The following is a 13,811-nucleotide window of genomic DNA, read 5'->3' on the forward strand; positions in this document are numbered from 1 at the left end:
AGTCACATCTAGGCCAGACCTTCCCTAAAGGACATTGGTGTACCAGATGGGTTTTTACAACAATGGTTTTATGGTCATCATTCGACCTTTAATTCCAGATTTTTATTGAATTCTAATTTCATCATCTGCCATGGTGGGATTCTAACCTGAGTCTCAGCAGAGACTCAGCATTACCCTGGGTCTCTAGTCCAGTGACAATACCAGTACGCCACTGCCTCCCTCTCTTTTTTCACTTGGCCCAACAGTCTCATCAGTATAAAAGTCTTGTGTGGCCTCCTGATGTGAAGAGAGTACCTGAGTGGGACATAAGGGGAAATTATTTTTTGTACACAACACATGAGTGGTAGGGTTTCCACTTTGGACACATGAGCAACTCTGGCCCAAATTGCACCCAAAATAGCATCTGTTTGGAAAGTATTTTTTCCTCCATATTTCTACTCAAATTCAAAAATATAACTTTTAAAATTGCTTTAGAAAATATTCCTTGATATATTTAAGAGACATAACTTAATAAAGTTTGATTTCATGCAAATAAGAATGGGTTTAGCACAATAAATAGTAATGTTAAACAATGTGAATCCACCACCTGCAGGTAATGTGATTTTAAATTACAGGTATTGACTTTTAGAAAGTATACAAAACTGTTTATTGGTTGTATTGGGTTCCAGTAGTCAGTTCCTTAATAAATTGGAAAAGGAGAATCATTCAAAAGCTTTTGTATCCAAAAGATCCAGCTTATTTTTTGGAAATTCCACAAAGGCCTGCAGATAGCGCAACAAATCAGTTTTGTTGTTTGGAGGCTGCTTCTAGCACATTGTTTTTAGCGTAAGGTATCACACAAACTCGAGTTGCACTGAGTGCAGTTTGTACTGAAATTTTTTTAGTCTTTTGCAGAGATTATGCTGATTATTGAGGGAATTGTGGCAAAAAATTCAGCACCAACTGCGTGGAAACTTCAGTTGGAGAAACTTATGACATTGTTGAACACCAGCTATTGATGAAAAATATTTTCATATTTTAGCATAAGCTAAAAAGTAAAATACTACAAGTGCAGCACATTCCTGTTTCTGTAAAAATTGTAAGTGCACACATTTTTATTTTTATTTGATAGAAAACTTGCTTTCGCACTATTAAGTCATAGTAAATTAAACTGATCACTATTTGTTCTGTTGCCCATGTGAAGGGAAGAGTGACACATAATTAAAAATAGACCAAAATAATAGATAGTGTATCACTCATAGGAGCAGGCAACAAATACAGCCTTTCCAATAAATACCATATCCTGAGAAAGAATTAGAAAAAATGTATGCCATAATTTTGCATCAGCATTTTGTCACTTTCATTGCAGAGGAAGAAAATAGAGCACGAAAGGTCAGTATCTACTGTGCTGGATTTTGATTGAAATTATCATGGATATGCTTTATGGGGGTTCTGAAATTATACATTTTGATTCGGCATCTAATTTTGAGCATTTCCCAGTACAGTATTTTGGAAGTTGATCATTGTTGTGCCTTTCCAGTCAAATAATCCATGCTGAGCTTCAGAAATTTTAAACGTAAAAGTTGTCCAGACTAAAATACAGCTTTATTCAATGCTATTAGTAATTAAGCCTATAGATTGCATTTTTACATGAGCATTTGAAAATTTTGGACCCTAAATTGACTCCTTTCATGTTATCGATTATACACATATGCAGATTGGAACCTCACACACCTTTCCAACAGCAATTCATAAGTCAACAATAACAACTTCTAATTACGTAGCACTTTTAATGTATTGAAATGACTCAAGGTTCTTCGTAGCGACATTATGAAACAAACTATGATGAGGATATTTTCGTTCTGATTATCAAAAGCTTGGTCAAACAGAAGAAGTATCTAAAAGGAGGCAAATGAGGTACTGAGGCAAGGGGATATAGGGAGAGAATTTGAGAACTTGAAGCCAAGAGGCAGCTGAAGGCACACCACCAGTGATGGAACTATTAAAATCGTGGATACTAAAGAGGCCAAAATTAGACAAGTGCAGAGTTAGGGGTAAGGCCATGGAGGGATTTGAAAACAAGGTTGAATATTTTAAAAACAAGATGTTGCTTGAATTGGGAGCCAGTTTAGGTCAGTTAGCTCAGGGGAAGAGACTTTCCTGTTGATAAAGACACTGGCAGCAGAGTTTTGCATGATCTCAAGATTACAAAAGGTAGAATGTGAATTTGGTTTTAAATGAGTTACAGTTTTTCCCATTGTCTGGACTTATGATTACAAGTTGTTGTAAGGTAATGTGAATTACTATTTTATTCTTGTTACGCTCCATAAATTACACTGAAATGAATTACTGATCCTTGTTACATTACAATTAACATAATGAAAACCTGAATTTTATTAACAGTATTAATCACACTGAAGCGAAGTATTGATTTTTATTATCTCTCAGTCATCTTTTCAATCTTTCTACAAATAATTCTGGGACCTCTCAAAAGCTTCTTGTGCAGTTTCCAGTTATGTGTTTTGCATAGCTCTTAGTCCCCACATTGAAATTAATCGAGTTAGGAACATTACCCAAATTCTGCGGGCCTGCAGAAGAATTGAACCATGGAGAATTTTTTTACTTGCACGATCACATTTGGCAAGTTATCACCTTATTGTTTTAGTACCATATTTTAGGATGTCTAATAAAAACATATTACTAAAATAATGCTTATGGCAGTATTCCAATAGCTGTCATTTTCTGATAAATTTTTATTGGCAAACATTTAGGAGAGAAGAATATTGTTCAGCCTTTGAATGACCTCTCCACTGCTCGACTACTTAGTGACAATTCCCTGTTAACATCTAGCTCTTTTGCGCACTTTCTAATCTAGTCAAGTGAGGGACCTGGGTATTGTGGAAGATAAACTGTTTTGTTTATTACGTGAAGGTACTTGCCAACCTCACCATCTCATTGTATGGTGACCAGAACCCAAGCATTCAGAGGACTGAATCGTCATTAAATAATTAATTCAATACTTACGAGTTTTTAGAAGTCATCAACTATCTGTTAAATTCTATCCTTTTAGTTAATGATGGGCAACCTAGGTTAGTGCATGGGCCACATCAGTGACCCTCCTTCATCTCAGGGGGCTACAAGATCGAAATTGGTCTTGTTCACTAACCATGACCCCACGAATAAGATTAAATATATTTAATACATGCTGGATATTTCATAATGAGTTATAGACAATTCTTTATCATTTATATCTTAATGGAACTATCATCTTCAAATGGTAAAAACAAAATAAAAATTTACACTTTGGATGCAGAGAGAGCGCACAGTTCTCTCCGTTGTCTTGTGTGCAATCGGCATGCACCTCACTTCACTTGCCCTTGCTTTACATGGGTATCACTTCAGTCATACTGGTAGGAAAAAACTACGTGGATGGAAATCAGTAGAATGTGCATGTAGGCAACAGTCAACAAAATGTCTCGTGGGCACACTTGGAACCCAAATGGACCACGGGTTTCCCACCACTGATTTAAGTTCACAAAGTCTTGTTCTGTTTCTTCTTGTGAGGGCTCCAAAATACATTCAAATTGATCAGGATACAAACCCGCTACTATCACTTGCTTGAATAGCTGTTGAGGAATATAAAAAATCATGATACTGAAGTATAAAAAGGCGAAAGGTTTTTAGTTAATGTGTAGTCCACATTATAGCACTTTCTAGACCCAGACCAGGACCATCTAAAAGAACAAGGGCAGCAGATACCTGAAACCACCACCTGGAGGCTCTCCTCCATGTCACTCACCATCCTGACTTGGAAATATATTGCTGTTCCTTCACTCTCGCTGAGTCAAATTCCTGGAATTCCCTCCCTTAAAGCACTATGGCTGTACCTACACCTCAGCGACTGCAGCGGTTCAAGAAGGCAGCTCATCACCGCCTTCTCAAAGGCAATTTGGAAGGGCAGCGATACCCAAAACCATAAAAAGATTTCAATACTGTAAAATAAGTAGATTTCATGCATGGTATTTATTGGCCAAGGTATGAAAAGTCAAAGGGCGCAATCTTTGCAAAAAAATTCAAAGTGCCAAATGGGAGAGAATCATGCCCATTTTTTAGGTGAGCTCCGAGACGCTATCGTACGGCACTTAAAAAAAGAAGAGGGAGTGGGTGGAGCCTATTCATGTCAAGAAACCGGCTAAAGACTGTGCGGGTGCCCCGATTTCCCAGTACACTGTGGGAGATCTGTCATTTTTCCCCCCCTTCCTTGTCACTGCCCAAGAGAGGTGAGAAATCTTGCGTGAACCTGGTTTTTCACCTCTTGCCCAATCTTATTGGCTCGCCATGCAGGTCAACTGGCGTGACGAGCCAGTAAGATCGCCCCCATAATCCTACATATGCATTAAAATAGTTATTACCCACAGCCAGCGCATCCCATCATTCAGTGTAAAAAAAAGGTTTTATTGTAACTTTTAAAAATATAAATCCTTTGGCAAATTGTGTGAAAGTTTTTCCACAGTAGAAAATGGAATATAGGTCATTCCCCTCTTCTGTAAAATTATATTAATAAATAAAAAGGGAAACATCATCAGAGAATCCCACAAAATAGAAGCTGAGTGTTTGAGAGAGAGAAGCAGCATCACTTAATCTTAGATTTTCCCAGGTATAAGTTCATCCGGCAATTGTCAATTGCCGGATGAACTTATACCTGGGAAAATCTAAGATTAAGTGATGCTGCTTCTCTCTCTCTCTCTCTCAAACACTCAGCTTCTGTTTTGTGGGATTCTCTGATGATGTTTCCCTTTTTATTTATTAATATAATTTTACAGAAGAGGGGAATGACCTATTGTCCAGAAGGGCTAACTTTATTTGGAGTATTGCGCTTTGCTAGGAACCATTTGACAAAGAGATTTAAATTGCTAACTTCGATGGTATTGTCAGTTTTACCTTCATACTTACTCTGAAAGAGTTGGAAGGAAACATTGCATTTCTAATTTTAATGTAACTACTTAAAAAGCCCAGACTGAGCCCCCACATGGGATTTCCTCCCCCCATCCCCCATTCTCCCACCACCATCATCACCACCAAATCAACCAGGCCCAATCTCTCACTACCCCAACCATGTCTCACCCCCCCCCACACTGAAAAAATGTCCTAAACCTGCATGCGCACCCACCCCCGCCCCACTAATATCTGAACCCCCACCCCATGTCCCATCCACTTACCTTAGAAACTTACTTTCTCCCTTTCGATGAGACTTTTAAACTCTTCAGTAACTAGTACAGTAAAAAGGGAATGTGTCCCCTTCACCCCGCTCCTTTTACATTCGCCATGGGATTTAGGGATCTGCTTTGCTGCTTGAGTCTCACTTGACCTGAGTTAGGGAGCTCGAGCGAGATGAGCGCTTTAGAATTTAAACACAGGTCATCACAGACTGGCAATCTGCTGCTGATTGCCACTGTGAGCAAGTTATTGCCCAATTAATCTTATTTATCTGAATGCAGCTACGTATCTTTCATGAAGTCTTAATTTAAAATCAAATCTAAAACCAATCCTTGTATTCCATTAAATTGCTCAAATGCAACTTCTCTTCTGGTCTCCCTTGCCAACTGTTCCCACACTAGTAGTTTCTCCCTTTTTTTATCAAATCTACCATCATCACCCATTCTTGACCCTTCAGCTCTTGTGAATTTCCTCTGCCATCTATAACAGCCCTTTCCTCTTTAAAGCTCATGAACGGGTTGCTGCCTCCCAAATTTGTGCCCATCTTTGTTTGAATCTTTCCAAATAGCTTTCCACCTGAGATACAGCACTGAAAAAATAGCATGACAACCTATACTATTGTGTCTGTGTGTGATATTCCTCCTTGTTTGCCTTTCACATCCACTATCCACCTCCAATGCTGCTCTGTCGTTTAGCTAAGTAAGGCCCTTTGTGTTTTTATGTTATCCAAGATGAAGTCGCTTCTCGGCCTTTTGGCTAAGATCAAGTGTAGTATGGAGAGAATGCTGCACTTGGTTGAGGTCATTAGGTTACATTGAAGCTTCATATGTTTCATATGAAGCAATTTTTTAAAGCGGCATCTCGGCCTTTTGGCTAAGATGCAAATGAGCCCAAGTCTTGGAGGAGGAACCTCCCCCTTCTCCAATCAGCTTGGCTCATGTAGATCGGGCCCAGGACAGGGTGGTTTGGTCGCTTGCCCTGTCTTGTCAGCCTGGATCGGAAATGTCTCAACTTGTTGAGACTCTGAATTGGATTTGATTTGATTGAATTGGAAAAGTATATAAAAAAAAAAGATGAAGTCCCACTACATCAAGGTGGGCCTTTGCCAAGTTGCCTTTGAACCCATCAGCCCCTGTGGCTGTCTCCAAACTTTTTCCTGGGTTGGCTGGCCCAACTCCAGCCTGCACCTGCCTGCCATCAATGAGATTCTGTTTTTGTGGGCATTTTGTCTCTTGATGAGTGGGCTGAGCCACAAATTTTCCCAACTCCTGTTCCCTGTTTCGAGGATGAAAATTCAGGCCAGTGTGTCCAATTATGTGGGTTGTGCTTTAGAGAAGGTGCAAAAGGATTCATGAGAGTGATTCCAGGAATGAAGGACTTCAGTTATTTGGATAGCTTTGAGAAGACTGTTCTCCTTAGAGATGAAAAGCTTGAGAGGCGATATGAAAGAAGTGCTCAAAATTATTAGGAGGTCCAGTCATGGTGGATAGGGATTTTAACAAAAAATAATTTATGGGATGTGGGTGTCGCTGGCAAGGACAACATTTATTGGCCATTCCACATTGCTCTTGAGAAGGTGGTGGTGAGCTGCCTTCTTGAACTGCTGCAGACCCTGAGTTTAGTGACTTGGAGAAGAGCCTTCAGGTGGTGGCCGTTAAAGTTTATTTACTACTGTCACAAGTGGGCTTACATTAACACTGCAATAAAGTTCCTGTGAAAATACCCTAGTTGCCACACTCCGGCACCTGTTGGGTACATTGAGGGAGAATTTTATATGGCCAATTTACCTAACCAGCACGACTTTCGGACCGTGGGAGGAAACCGGAGCACCCAGAGGAATCCCACGCAGACATGGGGAGAACGTGCAAACACCGCACAGACAGTGACTCAAGCCGGAATCAAACACAGATCGCTGGCGCTGTGAGGCAGCAGTGCTAACCACTGTGCCACCATTGTCAGGTATCTGCTGCTCTTGTCCTTCCAGATAGTTGTGGGTCAGGAAGGTGCCACCCTTAAGGAGCTTTGGCGAGTTCCTATCTTTTGGATAGTACACAATGCTGCTTCTGTGCGTTGGTGGTGGAGGCAGTGACTGTTTGTGGAAGGGGACCAATCAAGTGGGCTGCTTTGTCCTGGGTGGGGCATCTTGAGTGTTGTTGGAGCTGCACTCATCCAGGCAAGTAGAGAGTATTCCATCACATTCCTGACTTGTGTCTTGTAGATGGTGGACAGGCTTTGGGAAGACAGCAGGTGAGATATTTGTCACAGGATTCCCAGCCACTGGCCTGCTCTTGGAGCCAAAGTATTTATATGGATAGTCCAGGTCAGTTGCTGGTCAATGGTAAACCTCAGTATGTTGATAGTGGGGATTCAGCGATGGAAAACTATTGAATACCAAGGAACGATGATTAGATCCTTTCTTGTTAGAGATGGTCATTGCCTGGCACTTAAGTGGTGCGAATGTTACATGCCACTTGTCAGCCCACGCCTAGATATTGCTTCATTTGGACATGAACTGCTTCATTATGTGAGGTGTTGCAAATGGTACCAAATATTGTGCCGTCATCAGCAAGCATCCCCACTTCTGACCTTATGATGGAAGAAAGGTCATTGATGAAACAGCTGAAGATGGTTGGGCTTTGACACTATTCTGAGGAACTCCTGCAGTGATGTCTTGGAACTGAGATGATTGACCTCCAGCCACCACAACCAGCTTCCTTTGTGCAGAGTATGACTCCAACCAGCAGAGGGTTTTATCCCTGATTCACATTGACTGCAGTTTTGCTGGGGCTCCTTGATGCTATACATGGTCAAGTGCTGCCTTGATGTCAAGGACAGTCACTCTCACCTCGACTCTGGAGTTCAGCTCCTTTGTCTATGTTTGAACCAAGGCTGTAATGAGGTCAGGAGCTGAGTGACATTGGCAGAACCCAAACTGAGCATCAGTGAGCAGGTTATTGCTGAGTAAATGCTGCTTGATAGTGCTGTTGATAACCATTTCTATAACTGATGGGGTGGTAATTGGCTGGGTTGGATTTGTCCTGTTTCTTGTGTACAGGACATATCTCAGCAATTTTCTGCATTGCTGGGGAGATACCAAAGTTGTAACTGTACTGGAACAGCTTGGCTCGGGGTGCAGCAAGCAATGCAACACAATTTTTCAGTACAATTGCTGGAATATTGTCAGGGCCCATAGCTGAAGGCACTGGATGCTGCAAAAGCTATTTCTTGATATCGCGTGGAATTAATCAAGGTGGATGAAGATTGACATCTGTAATGCTGGGGACTTCCGGCGAAGATTGTTGCGAATGCTTCAGCTTCATCTTTTTCAGTGATGTGCTGGGATCTTGCATCATTGAAGATGGGGGCATTTGTTGATCCTTCTCTTCCAGTGAATTGTTTAATTTTCCACCACCATTCACAGCCGCATCTGACAGGACTGCAGAGTTTAGCTCTGATTGGTTATGGAATTGCTTAGCTCTACTTGAGTGTCTCAACTTCAGCCTCCATAAATTTGAACTCATTCATGGTCGGTATGTTAACTTGCACTCAATCTGCTCTTTCTGTTATCCTTGTGTTCGCTGACTGCATTGGCTCCTGGAAAAGCAAAGCCTTCAATTTGAAATTCTTACCTGTGTTCAAAAACTCCTTCAAGGCCTTGACTTTCCGCATCTCCCTAAATTCATTCCGTCCTGTTCTTCTAATTGTGTATCCCTTTGCTGTAGGCCCCAAGTTTTATAATACTCCGCCTCTCTACCTTGCTTTTCTCCTTTTAAACTTCTTAAAACCTACTTCTTTGACTAAGCTTTTCATCATCTAATCTGATATCTCTCTATTGGTTCGCTTTCATAGTTTGTTTTATATTGCTCCTGTGAAATGCCTTGGGACATTTCATCATGTTAAAGGTGCTATATATATAGTTGTCCAGCACAGGAAAAAAATTCTGGTAGCTGCAGCTAGAGGCTTTATTAAGCCTCTTGAATCGACAGCAGTGACTCTGGTAACTCCTAGCGTTCCAGATTAAGACTTCTGTGAGAAATGTTGACCCCCAGGTAGAAAATATTGGAGGTATTTAAAAACTAGGAAATATTATTGTTTCAGCAATTCGTTGCTTCTAAATGTTGTAATTCTTTATGATATTCTATAAATCTTATTTCCAGTGTTCAATGAGCTTGGCCTCAGCTGTACTGTTCCCTGTGACAAATGAACAAAAACATCGTAAAAGAATTACATTTGAACAGATATAGCATCACTGCTGTTGAAATGGCTTCATAAACCATGATAAATATGCCACTGTCAGAACCCAAGGATAATTGCAACTTGGAATTGCCGAGACATATTTTTCTTTGCTGATGGTGAAAGTTGCATGTCATTGCTTGCAGTAATTAAAAGGGTGTTCATTTTGACAAAGACATTAACACATGTAAATGGAACTCTGTCCAATGCAGATGTTGTGAATGGACGCACTTTGAGGTCCAGCTAATTCTATTTGAGGTATATTCTGAGATAACTGTTTCTCTGTAAAGCAGCTCTAAAATTCTTCAAGTTGATTAAATGCTGGTAGAAGTACTGAGATTCACCTGTTTCCAGCAAGATCCATGGGGTCAGGGAGAAGCCATGAATAGTAGGCTTCTTACAGATTGGCCAAAAGTACTAGTGGACACTGAGCAGGGGAGGCGGAGGATGCCAATTTTCCATCTTCAGTGTTTAAGCCCTGATCCCTGCCTGAATCCCTGAATGGGCCCTGCCCCAGCTTCCATTCAGCACTTTTGGCAAAATGCCCCTCATCAGATCTCGGCCACAGAAAGTTAATCCATGCCTGCTTTAATCAATGTTTATGTAGTGATGTATGTTGTATTTCAATTTCAGCAACGATGCTTCTGTCTGGAAGATTTTGTAAGCATGAAAACTTAATGTACTCTGAAAGTCTGAAATATATGACCTGATTCTGGTGGCAGTCATTTTATGTGCTGGTTTCTGTAATTTGCAATGTTTCTTGCTCCAGCATGCACAAGACAACAAAACATCTCTTTCACTGGTGAGAAAGATAAACTATTAGGCTCTTTGCTTAGAGTGAGGTCTTTTAAGGTCAATGGTGTCTAAACTATAAAACTAAGTCCAATGCACACAGCCAGAATTAAAAGATCAGTGTTTCATAGAACTAAAATCCATTGTTTCTCATCTGTTATTGGTAACTTCTGCTGGGAGCAGTGTCCAAATATTGCATAAATTTTTTGATATCCGAAGTTTACGTATGGAAAAATAGTAGCTGTTAAAGGTGCTCATATTTTACTTCAGAAGATTAATGGTTTCTGTTTTCAAGTACTGAGTGTCAGATTCTGTAGATAGAATTTGAGTATTTTAAAATTTAGACCACTAATTGAACCAATATTTATTTTTTATAAATAGTTGTTTGGTAGAACAGAGCTTGAGTATTGCAGAAAAAAGAGACATGTTGAAGCTTTTCACCTTGCACTCATCAGGACACTTTGCAAGAATGCTAGTCGAAGAGGAAAAAACAATTTATACTCTGAGAAGAGAATGCTGATTTGATAAGTGGATTCTGATTGGTAGAGGTATTGCCATGGAGAATACTACTCGTGTTGACACTGCATAGTAGCAGTGTGAAACAGCTATGGTTTTTAATTTTTGTGCCAGTGTGATGCTTGGTATGCAGGTCACATATCAATACACAAGGCCCTCTTTGCAAACAGAACATGTGCACACATGTGCTTGTTTCAGCTAAACCCAATGAGTGGCAGCCATTCGTTGGTTCATTCCTCAGGGTGATGCCTTGACCAATCAGAGTCAAGCTGCCTGGTTTAAATTTCAAATCATGCTTGGCAGTTATCTGTCAGTCATCATCAACTCGTGCATTCTCCATGGCACCACTTCTACCAATCAGAGTCCACTTGCCAATGCATTTGACAGATTTCCTTCCCTGAAGGACGTTGGTGAATCAGTTGGGTTTTTCCAACAATCAGCAATGTTTCATGGTCATCATTAGACTTTTAGAGGGTGATTCTCCCAAAAAAGATCTAAGTGCTGAATTCGCAGGAAAACTGGTGTAAATCATGGTTGTTTTTACAGTTGGAGTTCACACTAGAATCTTGCAACTCTGTGCAATGCAGTGGCCACAATTGTGAATATTATTAAAAGCTCGGGTGGGGGCGGGGGGAGCCTAGTCACGCCGGAGTCTGACAGTTCTGGGACTCTGTGCATGCGCAGAGGGGGCACAGGCTGGCATTGCCAGTATGCCCTTGTCTAAGGGGGCACCCTTCCCCCCCCCCCCACTGCCCGACCCCCTGCAGGGCCCTGATTGCCCCCCCCCCCTCACTCCATTAGGGTCAGGCTGCCAGTTCCCCGAAAGTGGGGAGCTAGTCTGAACCTCGCCAGAGTGAAATTGTACTGGCGGGGTGAGAGATGCTAGAAGGCCCGGATTCAAACTCTGGTCTCTAGAGCATTACCCTGAGTCTCTGGATTATTAGTCAATGACAATACCACTATGTCACAGTCTCCCCTGTAAGGTTGATATGTAGACCTCTTTACATATTTGCCTGTAGCAGGGAATTTCAAAGCTTTCCATGTGGGCATAGCCTGCGACTGGTTACTACTGCCTACTGCTAATGAAAACCACTGATTTCCTGTTCTTCGCAATTGGCTGTACTTTAGTGTCTGCTTGACACCTGCAGGTTGTTGGGTCCTTTAAAAAGACTAAAATTCAAATGGACCTCCGCCCCCATGGAAATTAAGTGATTTGGGTGAAAGTGGAAATTCCCTCAATATCATTTCCAGATGTGTGGTGCCCGCAGGCATACTTTCTAGCATTTTCTGTTGACAAATCAAGCCCTGGACTACGAGTTGATTTTTTCTTCCCTTGCCCCAGAAGAGCTGAGGCCAATAGTCTGCAGTTGGTAAAGTGTTTACCCCAGTCCAACGCCAGCATCTCCACATCATGACAACCGTTGGTAAAGTGGTCCAGTATTGGATCAAAGGTCCTTTCTAAAATTGAATGACTTATCCCATCTTCAATTGATTGCAGCTAATATCCCTCTACAATCCATGGGAAACTGAAGATTTTGGCTTTTAGGTGTTGCTTAAGTATCACAAAATTGCTCTCAGTCAGTTGAGGAAAACGATTTCCCACACTTTTATGAAATTGGCTATCCAGAAAACCCTTCAAAGAGCTCCTCTTTTTAAAAAAAAAAATATTTTTCTCATGTTACCACTGTACTTTTAATGGCCACTGACATGACAATGGAGTGAGCAAGGCAGTCTTGTGTAACCACAAATAACTTTTCATGCATTTTTGAGCACTCATGCTTTTCAGTTAATTGCTTGTATGCCAGCTTCCTCAAAGACAAATATTTCATCTTTTGCAGCAGAGAATTAAATATTAATCCATTAGAAGCCATTTTCCTTGCAATATCATACTTTTTTCAAAATCCGTTAACCCTTCCACACCCCTCATTTTAAAAGAAAACTTTCTTCCTTCAATTCTCTTCAATTCATCTTCTTTAGACACCCACCAGACCCTTGCCTGAGTGGTTATTTGTGACATGTGAGGTTAGATATTGACTATTACAGGCAGTGTGACGCTGGGGTGGATTGTGGAGGCATGCAACATGGTTCCCTTGAATCCTGTCTCACCTGATGTCCACAGAGGCACACTTCCTCTCAGGATCTGTAGGACAAGAATAAGGCGTCATACTGTGAATTATTTTCTTCCATGAAGAAAATCAATTGCAACAGCTCTGTCATCATTACTGAGCTCAGCTAGCTCATCACAAACTATAAAATAAACTTGGATCTTCTGGTCTACATGGCTTAGTTATTCGCTGTGCAGTCAAGGAATATCTTTAAAATTTATGGGTAGAATTACTGAAACTCAGTAATGTTTGCCAAAAATTATAATCTGTATGAATTATAGAAAAGCACTTCTTACTCATGCTAACTCATTTGTCAACATTAGTGAAAAGAGGAGATCATGTCCTTAAGATCAGTGTGAACTATTACATTTACAATGTATGTTAGCAAACAAATAATGCCTATGTGGCTCAAACGCTTTCTTTCCATTAATCTTTTTCGAATACTATTTTTTTGTTTATGATTAGCGCAAATAACTACATGGCTGAAACATTTTGAGGAAAATTACATGGAAAATATCATATGCCTGTAATAAAGATTATGCTGTTTTTCTTCCTTTCATTAAATTAATGGATAGGAAATTGAGTGGGCTGCATTCGGGTGATTTCCTCTCTGCCCTTCATTCAGGAGGTTATTTGTAGAAAGGTGGAAAAGAGGAAATCTTGTACCATTGTCTTTCAAAGATTCACAATAGAATATGCAATAGTATTTGTAAGAATTTAAGAGTTCTATTTGAATTTCTGTATTTACTTGGGGAGAGTAAAGTTTCCTCTTATTTCACTTATTTATTTTCTGATTGTGCTAAACCAAATTGCTGATTGCAGCTAATTTTAAGAAAATTAAGCGGCTTTCAAGAAAGTAAATTGGTGTCAGTGATATAGGCAGAAAATGTGAATTTTAATTCCATCTGTCGCTTTGACAATCAGCCAAATTGTCAATCATGGTTGAGAGGATGAAAACATGATAAATCT

General features: G+C 40.5%; 1 protein-coding gene and 1 non-coding gene across 3 annotated transcripts in view; both read left to right on the forward strand.

Annotated features, from left to right (window-relative positions):
* Nucleotides 1-13,811, forward strand: part of LOC144479859 (protein Aster-B-like) — a 669,932-nt gene that overhangs the window by 307,503 nt on the left and 348,618 nt on the right. The gene's annotated exons all lie outside the window — the stretch shown is intronic.
* Nucleotides 5,933-6,128, forward strand: LOC144480099 (U2 spliceosomal RNA). Its single transcript, XR_013495619.1, has one exon. It is a non-coding gene; the product is annotated as a U2 spliceosomal RNA (small nuclear RNA).

This window comes from Mustelus asterias, chromosome 27 (genome assembly GCF_964213995.1).
Source record: "Mustelus asterias chromosome 27, sMusAst1.hap1.1, whole genome shotgun sequence".
Classification (NCBI taxonomy): Eukaryota; Metazoa; Chordata; class Chondrichthyes; order Carcharhiniformes; family Triakidae; genus Mustelus; species Mustelus asterias.